The 17136-nt window shown below is 39.0% G+C and overlaps 1 protein-coding gene across 5 annotated transcripts in view; it reads left to right on the plus strand.

The window, feature by feature from the left end:
* Positions 1-17136, plus strand: part of frmpd3 (FERM and PDZ domain containing 3) — a 125777-nt gene that overhangs the window by 46486 nt on the left and 62155 nt on the right. For all 5 annotated transcript variants that reach the window (XM_027135345.2, XM_047802580.1, XM_047802578.1 and 2 more), the window contains exon 2: positions 11636-11700. The gene's annotated coding sequence lies outside the window, so the exon portion shown is untranslated. The remainder of the gene's footprint in view (positions 1-11635; positions 11701-17136) is intronic.

Genomic DNA, 17136 nt, shown 5'->3' on the forward strand with positions numbered 1-17136 from the left:
CTAAATATTATAATAATTAGTGATTAATTGACATTGTCCTCTAAAGTCAACAAAAAGGACACCAAAGGAAACAGCATCTATATTAGAGACACTGGTTTGTAGAGGACTGAAATTTGTATGAACGTAACTGAGTCAAATAAAAATAAAAAGCTGACATCTGAAATTTCCCAGTCTAGATTTTGACACAGTTTTTGAGTTTTATGTTGCTGACTTAATATGCCAACTCTGAATACAACCCTTTATGCACATGCTCAGATTTCTAAGGAGCTAGGGGGACAAAAGAACGTGTGGTGGTTTTTGGCTCTTTTCTCTGTCAATTTTGGCTAATTATCGCTCTCATTCTATTTTGTTTCTTTTTAAGTAACTCAGAAGTGGGATTTTGAAGATGGTGTGTTAATTTAGTACTACAGTACTAAAAAGTACTAAAGTGTATTATGTGGGCTGCCATGGTCTCTGAGGCCAACATGAAAACTTTTCTCTCTGGTATAGTTTCAAGTAAGTACTGGAGACTGGAGAACAATTAGACAATGTCTAGTATTCTTCATCTAAACAAAGACATGATTGTGTTTTTAATGCCTCATCATAATACATAGATGGGAGTGCTTAGTCCAGTGCTGAAGTTTATGACTATAATTAAGTCAACACGGATACTATCAAGGTTATAATTATACTATGCAATATAGCAATGTGTTACTTCATGATGTCTCATTATAGGAATGATATGGGGCACACGAACACTCCTCCAAATGCATTTGTGGGTTGAAAAATGTATGGCAGTATATCATGCCTTCTCAATCACTGCTGATGACGTTTTACAGATTCTCATTGGTGTTTCATTCTGTATAATCACCTGGCACAGCTGTCACCAATATGCTGCATGGATGTACAGGCTGTGCTAGAAAGAATTCAACCCCAGCCTCATTTCTTTACAACATTTTTTTTCTTATAACTACTGGTTGTGTTGTTACACATGGAGCCAGAATAATCTGTTTTAAAACATTTGTTAATGACAAAATAATATTACGTGAAGCTAAAAATAGTAACTTGATATATTTTCACATTTGAAAGATGATGGGAGTTTAGCACTGCTGTACATGCTTTAATCAGCTGTTGGACTAAAAATATTATATGGGCGAAAGGTGTAATGCACAAAAAATGTGTTTGCCACACAAGGTTGCAAAGCAGGGGATCTCAGACAGTGAGTGGGCTGATTTGCAATGACACCAGCAAGGTGTCAGTCGGTGGGGGACCACTGGAGATTCAGAGATTAGAACTGTATATACATTACAGAGCAGCACCTTGGTAAAGACAGAAGAGGTTAGTGTTAAACCCAGAGGATATGCTAATGCTAATATGATGTAAACACTGTACATCAAGAAAATGGACATCAGAAGTATGAAATTTTTGGGCTCTTCCTTTCTTTTTTCCTTTTTAAACTTATAGAAGTCTGCAAAATATAAATGTTGCTGGGGTGGATGTAAATAAGAAATGCTTCAAGAGTATAAAAAGCAAAAATATAAAATATATAATTTATACATTACATTAATGATGGTGATGATGCAGTGCAGGTTAAAGCTATAATACAAAATGGAAATTTTTGACCGATGATGGTAACAAGAGTAGCAGTTTAGTGATGGATATATGTAATTTTTAACTTTAATTTAGACAGGGAGGTATGTAAGAAACACTCAAAAGGTTTAAAAAACTTTTGTTAATGCCTTTTTTAATCTTTGTGAATGTGTATACTTCAAATCTTTGATACAGTAAAACAAATTATTCCGGTGTAATCAAGATGCTACAGTATAGCTGTTAAGGGGAAATCAGAAATTTAAGGTACTCTTTATTAAAGATAGAAATGAGAATTCCTTACTTAGTTTATGACAGAATATTCGGGAACATAACATACCATATTAATCTAACTCTTGGAAGATTAAACATTGTCCCATCGAACATGGCTAAAAACAACAGAGTATAAAATAGTTCAGCTCAACACCGATGGTTTTATAATTAAATAAAGGGCATCAGTTACAAAAGTGCGTTTCTCAGATCATTATAATATATTTACATTCACAGCATTTAGCAGATGCCCCTATCCAGCGACTTACATTTTTATCTCATTTAATACAACTGAGCAATGGTAGCTCGGTGGACCTGGGAGTCGAACTCACAATCTTCCAATTGGTAGACCAACACCAAAACCACTAGGCTACCAATTGTCTGTCTATCTGTTTAACCATAATGTAAAGCTTTTAGAGGATACCACCTTTTATTCTCAACAGGATTTTTGAGAGTGATGAAGTGGGCAAGGAATAAGATGATAGTGATGTAGTGAAAACTCCCACAAAGCTTTACAGTTAGCAATATACCATAGCCTGCTGAAGGAACAAAAAGTGTGGTATCAGCAAGATAGATAGCTAGGTAGATCAAAATATTACTGAGGTTAAAAAGAGGAATAAATAGGGTATGATTGCAGACTGAGATGCAAGAATTGCTGCATTCCATCTGAGCATTTATCCAAAACAGGATAAAATAAGCACTTGTATGAGCTACACATGACATGTGAACGGTGTATGCACCAAGTGAATTTTTCTTCAATTTATAAATGCAATACAATGAACAAAAAACAAATAGGAGAGCAGGAGTGAGCAATAGAATATTATTTTGACCTGTATAAGTCTGCTGAATGTTATGCTTCATTCATGTGTAAATCCATTCCAGCTGTCTACTGAAGGTAAAAATACGTTATATCGTCCACTAACATTAGAAAGTGCCAGAATGCTACCTTTCAAATGTCAGTAGGCCTACTACTAGGTCCCACTAATCTACTAATCGCTTTAAAAGTCGTTGTTGGCTCAAGCTAGATACTACTTAACAACTGCTGAGCCATTGACTTTTGTGCTTATCAAATGCATAAAGCTGTTGTACACAACAGAAACGTGCCTTGTCAAAGTAGAAGAGAACCGGAGTACACCAGTGAAGGCAGTCTGGGGTGTCCTACAGGGTTTTCTGGCTTTTATATTCCAAGTGTTTGCTATCACTTCTGCATAGGTAGGCAAATGCAGTTAGCAGGGTACAAAAAACATTATGCAGTATTAGAGTATGCAGATGTTACAACAGATAAGCAAGATATACAAACAGAGAGGAAAGGTTTGTGTACTTATAGCAAAGCCTTGTGAGCTAAGGTTAAATGGGGGGATGTAAAGCATTTTTGAACAGCCTTGGAAAAACACAGATGCTAGAGATCTTGCAGTGGAGCAGTGCAGGCCTTAATATCAAGTGGTTTACTTGAGAGGAAGTAATAAAAAAAACTGGGGGGAAGCTGTGACCAACAGAAACACTACTTCACAAGAGTCCTACAGATGAAGTGTGATGATAGTCAACAGTCTGGCATCAACCTCTTTATGGCATTTGCTGGCTGTGTTGACTGCTCTAGTTGGATTGTTGCCCAGAGGCTGGTGGACTTCTTTTGGACTGGATAACACTGGCTAACATTTCCAATCTTGTATCTATCTAAACATGAACGAGGGACAGTCCTTGTTAACTTGGAGACCCAAGTAACTGCATATATACTTATGTCTGCTTAGAGACTCCTCAGACATTAGAACTATTCAAACTTGTATTCTCCACTACTTATTCATGATCAAGCATCCAAAGCATGATTTACCTAAACTGTTTGATGATCTAGGTGTGAGTTAGAAATTCACCCAGCTGATGCATGAAAGGTTCTTGCTCTGCATCTAGATCAGGGTTCATCAGAGATCACTGGTGGACAACAGTCTGGTTGCAGATTAAGCAAAATATTTTAACAGATCAAACTATAGCAGACAGATTTATAGTTGCATGTTTAATCAACAGTTCTTCAGCAAAGTGAGCTTCACCAATTTTAGTTGAGTAACCCTGAATTGGAGCTCTGAATCTTGAGTCTTGTAAGCACACAGTCTGCTGGACACTGCCACATCCATGGGTCTGTCCCACAGAGGTGGGCTATTACTAAACAAAACAGGCAAGTAAAATAATGTACAACCCCAATAGTAAGTGATTAGCCAGACAGAGCTCCTGATCTCACATTTGGAAGTATAAATCCCTTGCAACATAGACAATGTTTTAAAGTTTTTCCCAGAGTTGACAAGAAGCTTAACTTTCTTTGTCTAACCTAAAAAATGTATGTGTGTATGTATTTGGCATCATTGGCTCTGCACAGTGGGCAGATGTGCAGAGAAGTGAGAAGTGTCACGTCACTTTCACTAGATTACCTTCCACCTGCTTGGCATACAGCATCAGTATATATATATAAATCTATCAGCCGTTCACTGAAGGGTTTCACGGACTACGGACAGATTAGCCGATTTGGTAAAGGCAGTGATTGCACAGGCACACAAGTTCAGGTCAAGTTGCATTTACATGGCTTTAACCATGCACTATGGTTTCCACCTGGGCATCAATAAAAGAAAAGTGTTGCTTGCAGACATTTGTAAAGCTGTGGACATGGAGTTTGCAATCTAATCTTGAGTGATTTATTTTTGAGTAGCAGGAACAGGAAGCAGCATAAATTCTTCCATCAAGATGTCTTAGCAACCTTTGTGATGAGTTTGATACACAACCTTCAGTAGTTCTATATAATGATGTAGAACCGCAGTGACATACTGTCAGGGATTGTTGTTGTTGTCACGTGTCTGCCCCGCCTTCGTCTGCTCCTCCCTGTCTCCACACCTGATCCTAATTGTGTCATCATTGTCTTTCATATATACACATACAGTATGTAAAAAAAAAAAAAAAAAAACAGCTGCAAAACAAAAAAGAAAAACAGGAAAATCTTCAAAGAGATATCATTCATGTGGCATTAGTTTGCTGTAAGTAAGAGTCTCTTTTGTTTAATTACAATAAGTTTATATTCATATATGCCTAATATATGATCTATAAGATTGAACAGGAGAGGAACAGGAAGAAGCGCAGGAACAGATTATTACTTTCTTAAACACCTTTTTCTTGAATGTGTGCAGGAGGCAGAACATATCTACGATCCCAACCACCAAGTACTAACCTTCTGGTTTTACTATTTTTATCTGAACTAAAAAGATCAACATATGTCTTGGATGACAACATGCATTTGCACAAGTGTGTGACTTGAAAGAGGAATATATTGATCATAGCATCACTTTGATTAGTGTCAGGAAGGGAGGAACAGCTACTGCTCAAACAGGAATGAACAAACAAATTCATAAAGATAAGGCATGAAATGTCAAGGTGCAACATCCAATCCAAAGTGTGACCATGCATTGGAAAACAATAGTGCCTGACAGATTGGGGACAGGTATTTTAGTAAATCATGTTGACACAGTTACAGACAGAGTAATGGAAGCCTTACAGCTATAAATCTCTCTATTTTATTGATATATTTATTTGTTGGCCAGAATTATACTGTATAACTATAGTCAGTGCAAGGCATGTAACTTTGCTTCTGAGACAGATTTATTATTTGATTATAGCCAGGCTGCCCCACATATTGTCAAGTGCTAAACCCATCCCTAGCCAAAACATAAGCACTTCATAAATTCCTTGCATTTGGTTTGAACAGTTATATATTAATCATTAGACAGAAGTGACCCCTTTTAAATTGTTTGTCACAAAATTAAATGGCAACATAAAAATATTCAACCTAAAATATTATAGCCCTCACTCAGTCACTCATATTCTTATTATTGCCCATATTTCATCCTCTTACAGATCAATTTTAAGAACTGACATCACTTGCTGGCTAATATATCCCAACCCTTTACTTGTACCACTGTTACAAGTTAGTCAATGTTTCACTTCATATTTTTGTTATATATATATATATATATATATATATATAAATATATATATATATATATATATATATATATATATATATATATATATATAGAGTGTGTGTGTGTGTGTGTGTGTGTGTGTGTGTGTGTGTGTGCGCGCAGATGTGTATTGTTGATCTCCATGTTGCACAGAGCACTTATCAAAATTACCATAATGCTTTGGCTAAATTAGGGACACTATAAACTGCAAGCCATTAGGAGGACTGTCTGTACAAGTCATTCTGCAAAGAAAATGTGAACTAGTCTTTAAACTTAAAATCATTCTCACAAGATGCTTGAATTAAAATCAGAAATAAGCAAACAAAAACAAACAAACAAATAAATAAATAAATAATACAGCTATCTATGATAGGTTTTGCAATGAGGTTATTCACTTCTGTTCCAGTGAAATATATTGTCCATTTGACTCGGACAGTAACACAGTAATGTGATTGCTGCCTGATCTTAATTTATACTGATTATTCTCTAGCTGTTCTTTTTTTAGACTCAATGTGAGAACAGTAAAAGCATAACCATGCTTGCTAAATTAGCTAGATAACAGATTCTCTTCACCAACCTGGACATGGAAAGTACAAGAGAGCTTAGTCTACAAATCTAAGACAGATGTGCATTTATTATGCTTTCTTATGCCATGACTGATTTATTATTTTGAAAATACTGCCAACTATTTTGTACATAAAGGCGTTCCTGTTTACACACATGTCAACACGCTATCTGTGAGTAGCATTTCCTAATTTCTTTTTTAAAATGTTGGCTTTTCAGCTTGCTGGCACATGTCAGGGCTTCTAAACAACAATGCCTCAGTGATGGCGGGGCACAGAAAAGGAATCTCTTTTTTCCATTAGCAACAGGAGATTGTTTTCTTTCACCTTTCACTGGTTCAAAGCCCAAAGAGCTGACAGGGAGTGAATGTATCCCCTCATCCTTTTCTTTTCCTTGTACATTCTCTTAGACATACAAACTTCCAATATATAAATGAATGCCTAGGGAACAACACCATAACCAGAGATCTAACATTATCAAGCATTATGAAGTTTTTGTGAGTATACTGTAATAAACAGAGTACATGCAAATAATACATCATTCAAACACCCAAAGAGATTTAGAAATGTATATTTTCTTCTAATTAATATGTATGCATGCATTGTTGATAAGCAAGAAATCTTTACGAGCATTACTACTGTATATCTTTTCAGTATAATTAGCCCAGCAGACTTAGCCCATTTAAACAATTGGCAGGAGACAGGCCATCTCTTATCAGCAGCACCTATCAAGGGATAGGATATACAGTATTCACCGCAAGTGAACAGTTCTCGAAGTTGATGTGTTGGAAGCAGGAAAAATGGGTAAGTGTGAGGATTTGACAAAGGTTAGGATGTGATAGATTACTGGGTCAGAACAACTCCAAAACAGCAGGTCTTGTGGTCTGTTCCTGGTGTACAAGTGTTAGTGTTTAATGCTGGCTCTAAAAGAAAGGTGTCAGAAAAGCATTGTATAGCATTACAGCCATTCAAACTGTATTTACAATCATTTGTGGAAAAAAATGGGTTGTTCTGAAGAGCTTAATGAATTCAGTTGCCTTACTGTGATAGGATGCCACCTTTGCAGTGAGTCAGTTTGTGAAATTTCATACCTGCTAGATATTCCACAGTCAACTGTAAGTAGTATTATTGGAAAGTGGAAACTTTTAAGAACAGCAGAAACAGACAATAAAGTGGAAGACTACAGAGTGAGGTCAACAAATACTGAGGCACATGGTGTGAAAAAGTTGCCAACACTCTGTTGACTCCAAACTTCCAATGGCATTAATTTCACCACAGAAACTGCGGGTGGCCTATTCATGAAATTCCTTTTCATGGTTGAGCAGCTGCATACAAGTTACATGCAGTTCTCGCAAACAACCCCATTGCTGTGCTCCCTCAACAGCCTTCTGGTAGCTGCCTGCATTAGATGATTGCTTACCAAGTCAAAAACAGATCAGCACCCTCTTACCTCAAACCACTTATCACTCCCTGCACAGCACCATGCTCCCTCAGATCCTCTAGCACTGCCTGAGTTATTTCTCATGGTACTAGGTAGGTATGCATCAAGACTCTTTTCGATTCTGGCACCTGGTGGTTGAATGAACTTCCCCCACCAAAACAGCTAAGTCACTGGTTGTCCTCAAACAATGGTTGAAGAATCACCTATTCCTGAAATACGTAAACGAGCACTTGTTTTATTTTTTTTATAAAATTATACAATTGTTCATCTGTTTGCTCTTCTAGCTGTATTACCCTCCCACAGAATTTTAGACTGATATATTTTTAGCCTGTGACCTATTGAACCTGTACTGATGTTTTCATTGTTAGAGATTTCAAAGCAATTTTGTACATCTCTCTTGATATTGGCATCTTCCAAATGCCATAAATGTAAATAAACCTGAATATCACATTGACACATACCACATACCTAAACATTGCTGCAGACAAAGTTCACTCCTTCATGGCAACACCCCAAAATAACAGTGGCCTCTTCAAGTGAATATTGCACCCTGCCACATATCAAAAATAGTGATGCTGATCCCAAGATGCTGACTCAGCCTCCGAATTCACCAGATCTCAGCCTATTTGAGCAAGTGTGGGATGTGTCCAATCCATGGGAGGCCCAGCTCACAACTTACAGGACTTAAAGGATTTGCTGCTGATGTCTTGCAGATACCACAGCAGAAATTTAGAAGTCTTGGGGAGTCCATGCCTGCCTCGATGGGGGTGAGAGCTGTTTTGATAGAACAAGGGAGGTCCATATACTATATGGATATAAGTATTGGAATTCATTGTCCCATTGCCACATACATTCAAGCAACTAGCCCTACATTCCGTATTTGTGGAAAAAATGGGTTGTTTTGAAGACTACAGAACTGTTATAGGACGTCACCTTTGCAGTGATTCAGTTTGTGAAATTTCATCCCTGCTAGTCACAGTCAACTGAAGGTAGTATTATTGGAACGTGGAAATGTTTAGGAACAGCAGCAACTCATTCAATGAAGTGGAAGACCACAGAATGAGGTCAATGCTGAGGCACAGGGTGTATAAAAGTTGCCAATGCCCTACTGATTCCTTAACTGAAGAGTTCAAAACTTCCTCTGACATTAATATCAGTACAAAAACTGGTGGTCTCTTCATAGAATCCATTTCCATGGCCAAACAGCTGCATACAATGCTCACCTCACCAAGTACAATGGCAAGTATCGAATGGAGTGATGTAAAGCATGCTGTCACTGAATTCTGTAGCAGTAAAAACGTGTTCTATGGAATGACTAATCACCCTTCTCTGTTTGGCAGTCTGACAAGGCAAGTTTCGATTTGGCAGATGCCAGGAGAATGTTACCTGCCTGACTGCATTGTGCCAGCTGTAAAGTTTAATGGAGAAGGAATAATATGGTGCTTTCTTTTTCAAAGTTTGGGCTAGGCCCCTATCTTACAGTGAAGGCAAATTTTAATGCTTCAGCATACCAAGATGTTTTGTACAATGATCTGCTTCCACCTTTGTTTGGAACAGTTTGGGAAAGCCCTTTTCTATTCTAGCATGACTGTGGCCCAGTGCACAAAACACACAACAGTCCATAAAATACGTGGTTGAATGTGTTTGATGTGAAAGAACTTTACAACCCCTCACAAAGCCCTGACCTCAACCCCATAGAACAGAAATAGCAAACCAGTCCTTATCGTTTAACATGTGACTGATCTCACAAATGCTTTTTATTGAATAAAGGGGCAAATATTCCCACAGAAATATTTCAAGATCTTGTGGAAAGACTGTCAAGAAGAGTGGAAGCTGCTAACATGGAAAAGGGGGACCAACTCCACATTGATGTCTATGTATTTAGAATTTGATTTTATTAAATAACTGTTGGTGTAATTGTCATGTGTCCCAATACAGTTTAGGATCGACAAAGTGACCACTAGGGGATGAGCCAGAAACAAGCTTCATTGCAGCTTTAAAGCATTAAGTCCTCTAAAAACACGAAAAAACCTATTTACCTAGTAAAGTTTATACTCTCAAGATTTTCTTAAGCCCACACACAAAGCATAATGATTCATAGCCGTCATACTATTTGAAAAAAATGTTGGAGAAAACTGACCTAGGTGGCGCTAGACCAGTTTTTCCCTTACCTTTAGACACTTCCCTTTCTTCACTGGGGTAATATAATATATTATATTATAATAATATCCAAAACGCTTTGGTCGCCTCGCAAATATTCCGTTTGTGTTCCGAAAACTGGAAACAGTAGTGCGCCACCATCTTGTTTTTCGGCTCTAACTTCTCATTGGGGGTTTCTAAATTTACGTCATATTTATAGCCCAGGGCCTAACGAATCAAACAAGCCCCCACTTGAGCCAATCGGTGCTTGTATTGCAGAGATAGACGGCTGAGAAGCCAATGATGTCATGACATTTTACAATTACTCCTTCCAATAGCAATGAAATGGGCCGGGATTTCTACAGCTCCTTAGCCAATAAGGAGACGATTCCAACGGTATGCAACATGCCACGTCTCCGCAGCCTGGAGCTGCGTGAAAAAGTTGCGCACAAGAATTATTGCGCAATCCTCGACCTTTTCACAGTCTCACAGCTCAGGGTGTCAGGTTACAGGCCTTTTTCACAGCAGACTTGTAGTCAGAGAGGCTCTGTGTGTTTTAGGCCTTTTAAACTGAGCATGCAGTCTTTTAATTCAGTTATACAGTAAACAAGTACACAAAAACACATGACCGGACGGACATGTCCGTAGAAAAATATTTTTATTGAAGCCATTTTTGGGTCTTTTGACTTGAATTTTTTTTGGTGAAAGCCAAGACATGTGGCTATGATCCTCAGTTGTTATTTGGTCCCTAACATGTTCCAGAGAAATAAGATTAATCAGTTTATCAGGTAAACAACTCAGGCGGAAATGAAAACCTTCCATTCTAGCCTCTGTAACTTTGTGCCAGTAAGGCCTACTTGTATCTGAAACTAGAGAATCTCTTCTTTCCAATGAGACCATGCTTACCCCTGTGTGTCAAAGTATGTGGGAGCTGTACCACTTTTTGTTGGGTAGGTCATGTAGGCGAAAAACCTGCAAAAAGGGGGCGAGGTCCTGAACAGGTTAAAAAGTAAAACAAATACACCAAGATAAATCATGACAGAAAATGATTGCATGTCAATAAAGTAACATTCTTCAATGGAAACCTTTTCTGTTAGAAAACATAATGCAGGCTGCTGTGTATTGTATGCAAAAAAAAAAAAAAAGAAGCAAGTGTAAAAAAGTCTCCAGAAAATCTGCTTCAGAATCTTCAAGATGCTAATTAAAATTTACAAGCCAATTTCTTTTTGTTTGTATATTGTCATGAATATATCTGAATATTGACACTTATTTGAATACACTTACAGACAAACCATAAGTCTACTCAATTACGCAATATTGCCTATGTAATATATATGAAGCTATATATTACTTTTTGCCTGTGAAATGGGTTTATGTTACCGCAAAGAATAATTCCCTGTTTCCATGACAGAATCAGCTATGGTCCGCTTTATGTGATTAATTAACATGAGCTTGTGTTTACAAATACTTGGTTGATGTCCCCTGACACATTACCTAATTACAAACCTTCAGAATTTCATTGCCTTATTTAATGACCATATATCTATCATAGCCTGTTTGATTCATCTAATTAATTCCATTAATTCCTTAATGCCCAGTGTTAGCATTAAAAATAAGTGTTAAATATATTATGTTTTGTATATATTTTTTGTGTTTTGCAGTGTCCTGGTGTTGGAAACTAGACCAGAGAAGATATATAATCTGATACACAAATTCCAGGGAAACTGTAAGTCTTAAAATTCTCAAAAGTTTTTTCTACTTTTTGTATTGATCTGTGGCATGGGGTGGGGTCTATATGATACAGCAAACTACATTTAGTCTAGGACTCCTTAGAGTAGCCAAAAGTTTAAAAAAAAAAAAAAAGAAAGAAAAAGAAAAAAAAAACACTGGATCATTTTCTTTCTGCACCACATGTTCGTCTCTGTCATCACTTCCCACTCAGTGTGCATTTAAAATGACTCACACACTAACGTTAGTACACTCAATCTAGTGTCACATTTATAGTAGTGCTTAGCCATGCAAAAGCTCTTCAGTTTCAGTGAATACTGATATAGCTATGCAGAAGGTTGTGCTTTTTTATATTACTCCACACCATTGTGATATCAACGGCTAAGTGGCTAGAACAAGCCTGAATAGATGATAGCTAACATCAGCTCCCTATGGGGAAGATAAGATGTTGAGATTAGGCGATTTGTGCAGCAGATAAATGCAGCTGATCTACCAGCATGTGGCCTTTGCTTCAATAGGCAAAACGAGAAGAGTGCCCAAGGATCTGTGTCTGTTGGCTATCTTAGTTTCTCCAATACATCAAAGCATTTTTGCATACCCAACCAGTCATTGGTTTAAAGCTTACAGGCAAGAATTGTGATTTGCAGAAACAAACACCAATTTATTTCCATGCAAATGCTTAGCAGCAGATCATTACTCCCACAGTGCACTTTCCCTTTTCTCTAAAACAGCTCCGTAGTCAAGCAAGGCAGAGGAGTGCCACCAGCTGCATGCTTTCAAAGAGATTTCAGACTTGCTTCAGAAAACCTTTGAGAGCATAGTGTACTGCAAATGCACTAGTGGGCATTGTGTGAGTTAATGTTCTGTGATCTGCTAGGCTTGCACTGACATCACATTTACCACATCAGGAATACTTTATTCAAGCAAAGAAGCAGTCAAAAGCACTAAAAATTGTGGAGATCACGTTATTTTCTCACAGGCATTTATGCATCCTTCATTGATATGCATTAATATGTTTTCATTGGTATATTGGGCCTTTTTTTATATTTTCTTTAATATCATTGCATTAATTAACACTAAAGCATGGAAATTCAAGAAAATTTGTGAAGGCCCAGTTATATAAAATTCTTCCTAACAAAGGACCAGATAAGCAACAAATGATACATAAAATAAAATACTAGTGGATAAAAGATAACAACAGATAAAGATTAGTTCTTAACCATTAGTAATTATATCATGGCTATCAATAAGTGAACAGTGACTTGAGGCACATTTGCTTGTTGGTTATAATGTTTGTCTCATACCTCCAGAGTGATTCTTGCCTCTGCAGTGTGTGTGTGTGTGTGTGTGTGTGTGTGTGTGTGTGTGTGTGTGTGTGTGTGTGTGTGTGTGTGTGTGTGTGTGTGTGTGTGTGTGTGTGTGTGTGTGTGTTATCTTGTCTAGGGGGTTCCCTTGGAGAGTGTGTGCAATTGTGCCTTGTAATAGACTGACATCCTGACCAGGGTGTGCCCTGCCTTGTACCTGGGACAGGCTCCAGGTTACCTGTGACTCTGTAACATAAGTGGTTTAGAGAAAGGATGGAGAAAAAGTAGCGATCAATAAAATTACAAGTAAACTTTGTATTTTTGTACATTTTTATATTTAAGTGAATATTTACAATTGACCAAGTATATATCTGATATATGTATTTTTGTTATTACAATTTTTGTAATTAAGTTATGTTCACCAACCAAAGTGAATTTTGCTAAAGTAGACATCTCTTGGGTAAGCTGGGTGGCTAAAATAACCAAATTCTGTTTGGGTATCAGTAGTTTGCTAGGTTTGTTAACTCGTGAGTTCATGCATGCTTCTAGCCACATCGTTAGCCATCTAATAAATACTCCTAAAACGTTGTCGTGTTCATTAACAAGAGAACATTGCGTCTATGCAAGACTATGAGAATCCTATTATTTCAGCTGGCGGGTAAACAATTTACTTGTATGTGTTTTGCCACAAAAACATTAAATCTGGCACAGAAGCCATGATGCTTAAAAATATGGAGTTGCTGAACTATAGACGGTTCCTTTCCGGGAACTCGACAGTGCATCATGGCCTGATGTCTGAAGCTCTATGTAAAAACCCACCCTATTGGCTCAAGGAGGTCATGTATGATGATGGGAGGGTTGCCACTAAAATGTATCCTAAAGAGAAAGAATCAGTGGCATTTGAGGAGCTACTTGATGTGGTTGCATGTGTTGTTTCCAAACTTAATTTGAATTATCCCATAGAGCAGGCTACTCTCATCCGTTTTAAACTTAACAGCTGCTATCTGCCATCAGGCCATGTGCTGACTCCACACAGGAAGCTTCTTTTCTTTCCCGACCTTCATGCTGAGGAGTCAAAGTCCTGGAAAAATCTGTGTTCTTCTTGCATATATACTGTGGCCTCCTTGAATTATTTGTCACTCATAGGCCGCATCGAGAATGGATACACTGTTGAAGAGACAATACCCAGGGTTGAAGAGACGTTAGCTACCTATCTCTCTCCTTTCTTGGCAGTGTGGAGAAAGCCTCCACCAGCCACAGACCTTGCCCTCTATGCCACAAAGCAGATGGCCTGCACCATTGGCTGTTCCATGGCTGCGTTAAATGTCATGGAGAAGCACCTGTGGTTCAGTTTAACGGGGATAAAGGAAAAAGACAAACCTTCTGGATGGCCCCAAAGCCTGTTCAGTGATGCTACCAGAGAAAGACTTGGGATTATAGAGTTGGCAGTCAAGTTATAGACTAAAAAAGGACAGAGGGACTGGATCCAATTTTAAATCTGCACACTCTAAACTGTACACTGAAGTCATACAGGTTCAAGATGCTAATTAAAACTAATTATGTCTCAAATGAGAACAAAAGATTGGTTTGTATGAACAGATCTGAAAGATGTGTACTTATATAGGCATCTTTGCAGAACACAGATGATTCCTCAGGTTCGCTTTCAGGGGTGAAGTGTATTAGTATTGTGTTCTCCCTTTCAGCCTAGCTTTGTCTCTATGCACGTTCATGCATCTCCAGGGCATCTGTGTACTCAGTATTTAGATGACTGGCTTAGCTTAGCCTAATTGAAAGATGGTGGCCAGACTTTGAGACATTGCGCTCACCCACATGAGTTGTTTGGGACTCAGACTTAACCAGGAAAGAACTATCTTCCTACCTCCACTTAGTTGAATTCATAGGTAGATCTGCTAGCAGTGAGTTGTGAGTCTTGAGATGACAAGAGACTGAACAAGTACCTTTGTGGACAAAAATGGCCAAATCATTCTAATATTGTAGTGATGGAACCAACATGAGCGTGTCACAGTTGAAAAGTACAGTTGAATGTCCATGAGTAACCCAAGGTTGCGTGCTGTAACTGAGGTGGAGATCAGATTGTTATGCAGGGATATTGCAAGCTCATGACCTAGGGATGAATCATCTGGGATGATCAGCAGTTCAGTTTTGCTTCCTGAGGGTGACTTGGGATTCAACCACAATTTGGGGAATGCTTGTTTCTCAATCTGGTGAATTCCATTCCTTCAGCTATGAAGGCCAGTAACTCTCTAATGCTCAGGCACAGAAGTTATTGGGGTTCATGGCAGAAGCAGCTTTATTCCTTTGGGTCTGATTCACATGATAACACTTCATTTCTGGCTCAGGAGCAAAAGGGTTTCACCCCCGCAATCACAATTTCATGGTCATAGGGGTTATGAGTCATACACTTCATACCCTTCTTGTGGAAAAGACATAGGTTCCTTAATTTGGTTCCCACTCTTGAGGCATGTTTCTGTCACAAGCCCCTCATGTTTCTGACGGACACCTCCCTCATGGGCTGGGGTGCGATCCTAGATGGCCGCCTCACTCATGGCAGGTGGAAAGGCCACCTTGGACAACAAGAAGGCAGTTTTCTATATCAATCATCTGGGTGGTCTGTGTTTGTACTCACTCTTCAGGACGATGCAGCATGTCCTGTTTTTATCTCTGAGAGCGATTTACATTTCAGAGAGCACAAACTTTGGCATGGACGTTATGTCAGAGCTGAGTCAGAAGCTGAGTCCCAGAGAATGGTGTCTCCAGTCGCTGGTTGTGGAATGCATATGGTAGAGTTTTGACCAAGCGAAAGTGGATTTATTCACCCTCAAGGGGTACGTTTTCATCTGATAGATTTTTAGGTCTGGTTTGTGGAGATTCCTGTCAAAAGGAATGTCCTGTCTCAGTCACCAAGATGGAAATTCTGTGTCTGGCCCCTGAGGTGGACCAGCTCTTAGACTCTGGTATTTTGGAGGTTGTGGATTCCATATTAAATGCAAGGGATCTCTCCTTGAGAATTTTGCCTCCTGGTGCCTCTGGTGCCATTGCCGCACAGGTTCAAAGCTGGAATTCTCACAGACACACCTCTCAAAGGCTTTAATGGCCTCCACATTGTAAGGGTATGTGACCATTATTTCTTCAAGGCTCGCACCTGTTTAAGGCAGCTCCCTGGGGAGGCACCCTATGGTCTATAGATTGCTGCATAGTGTCAGGTGGCTGAGTCGTTCCTGCAGGCCATGCCTCCACTAATGGGACTGATCTGTGGTCCAGGAGGGGCTGTTAGAAGCCCCGTTTGAGCTCTCTCTTTGGATACATACCCAAGGTGCCCACAGCAGCCAGTTGCTGGTCACCTTGCAGACCTTCCCTGACCCACTCCATGATTTGCTGCACCCAGTTCAGGCTCTCAGCATTTATGCCCATCACTTCAGTTTAGTCTTTTCTCTTTAAGCCTTTTTTTTTTCAACCGCAAAAAAGGCAATAAGGTCTCCAAGCAGCCTCTGGCGAATTGGGTAGTGGAGTCTATCACCTGGCCCTATGAGGTACATTGCATGCCTTTTCCTATAGTCATAAGGGCTCATTCCATTAAAAGTGTGGCCTGCAGTGCCCTGGCTAGTGGTGTTCCTCTCTGTAATATCTGTGCTCTGGCTCTGGCATACCAGAACTTCATGTACACGTTTATCAGATTTTGTAGCTTGAACATTAATTCCCCCAGGGTCCCATGTCATTCTGGCCTAGTTGGTGTTCTGCTCTTTGAGTTGCATGTGCCGCTTTCATGGCTTTGCAGGACTGACATCCCCCAGCATGTGGTAACGTTGGTATTGATGTTCTCATAGCATCAAGCCATGACACAGCACAGAGATCAGTCAAAAAGCAATTACATTAGGTTACATATGTAACCCGGTTCCCTGAGGAGGGAAGGAGACATTGCATTGCTTGGCACCTTCTGAGCATAACACTTCATTCACACAAATAGAAGCTTGGGTGATGTCACATACGTACAGTAGATGCCCTTTTATGGTTTTGCTGGTACTCTTTGCATCACCTGAATGACTTCATTTAGACAGTAGCCAGCCTATTTTTCTAAGAGCTTCAGTCAGTGGAATGAAAAGACAAAAAGT

This window comes from Tachysurus fulvidraco, chromosome 17 (assembly GCF_022655615.1).
Source record: "Tachysurus fulvidraco isolate hzauxx_2018 chromosome 17, HZAU_PFXX_2.0, whole genome shotgun sequence".
Classification (NCBI taxonomy): Eukaryota; Metazoa; Chordata; class Actinopteri; order Siluriformes; family Bagridae; genus Tachysurus; species Tachysurus fulvidraco.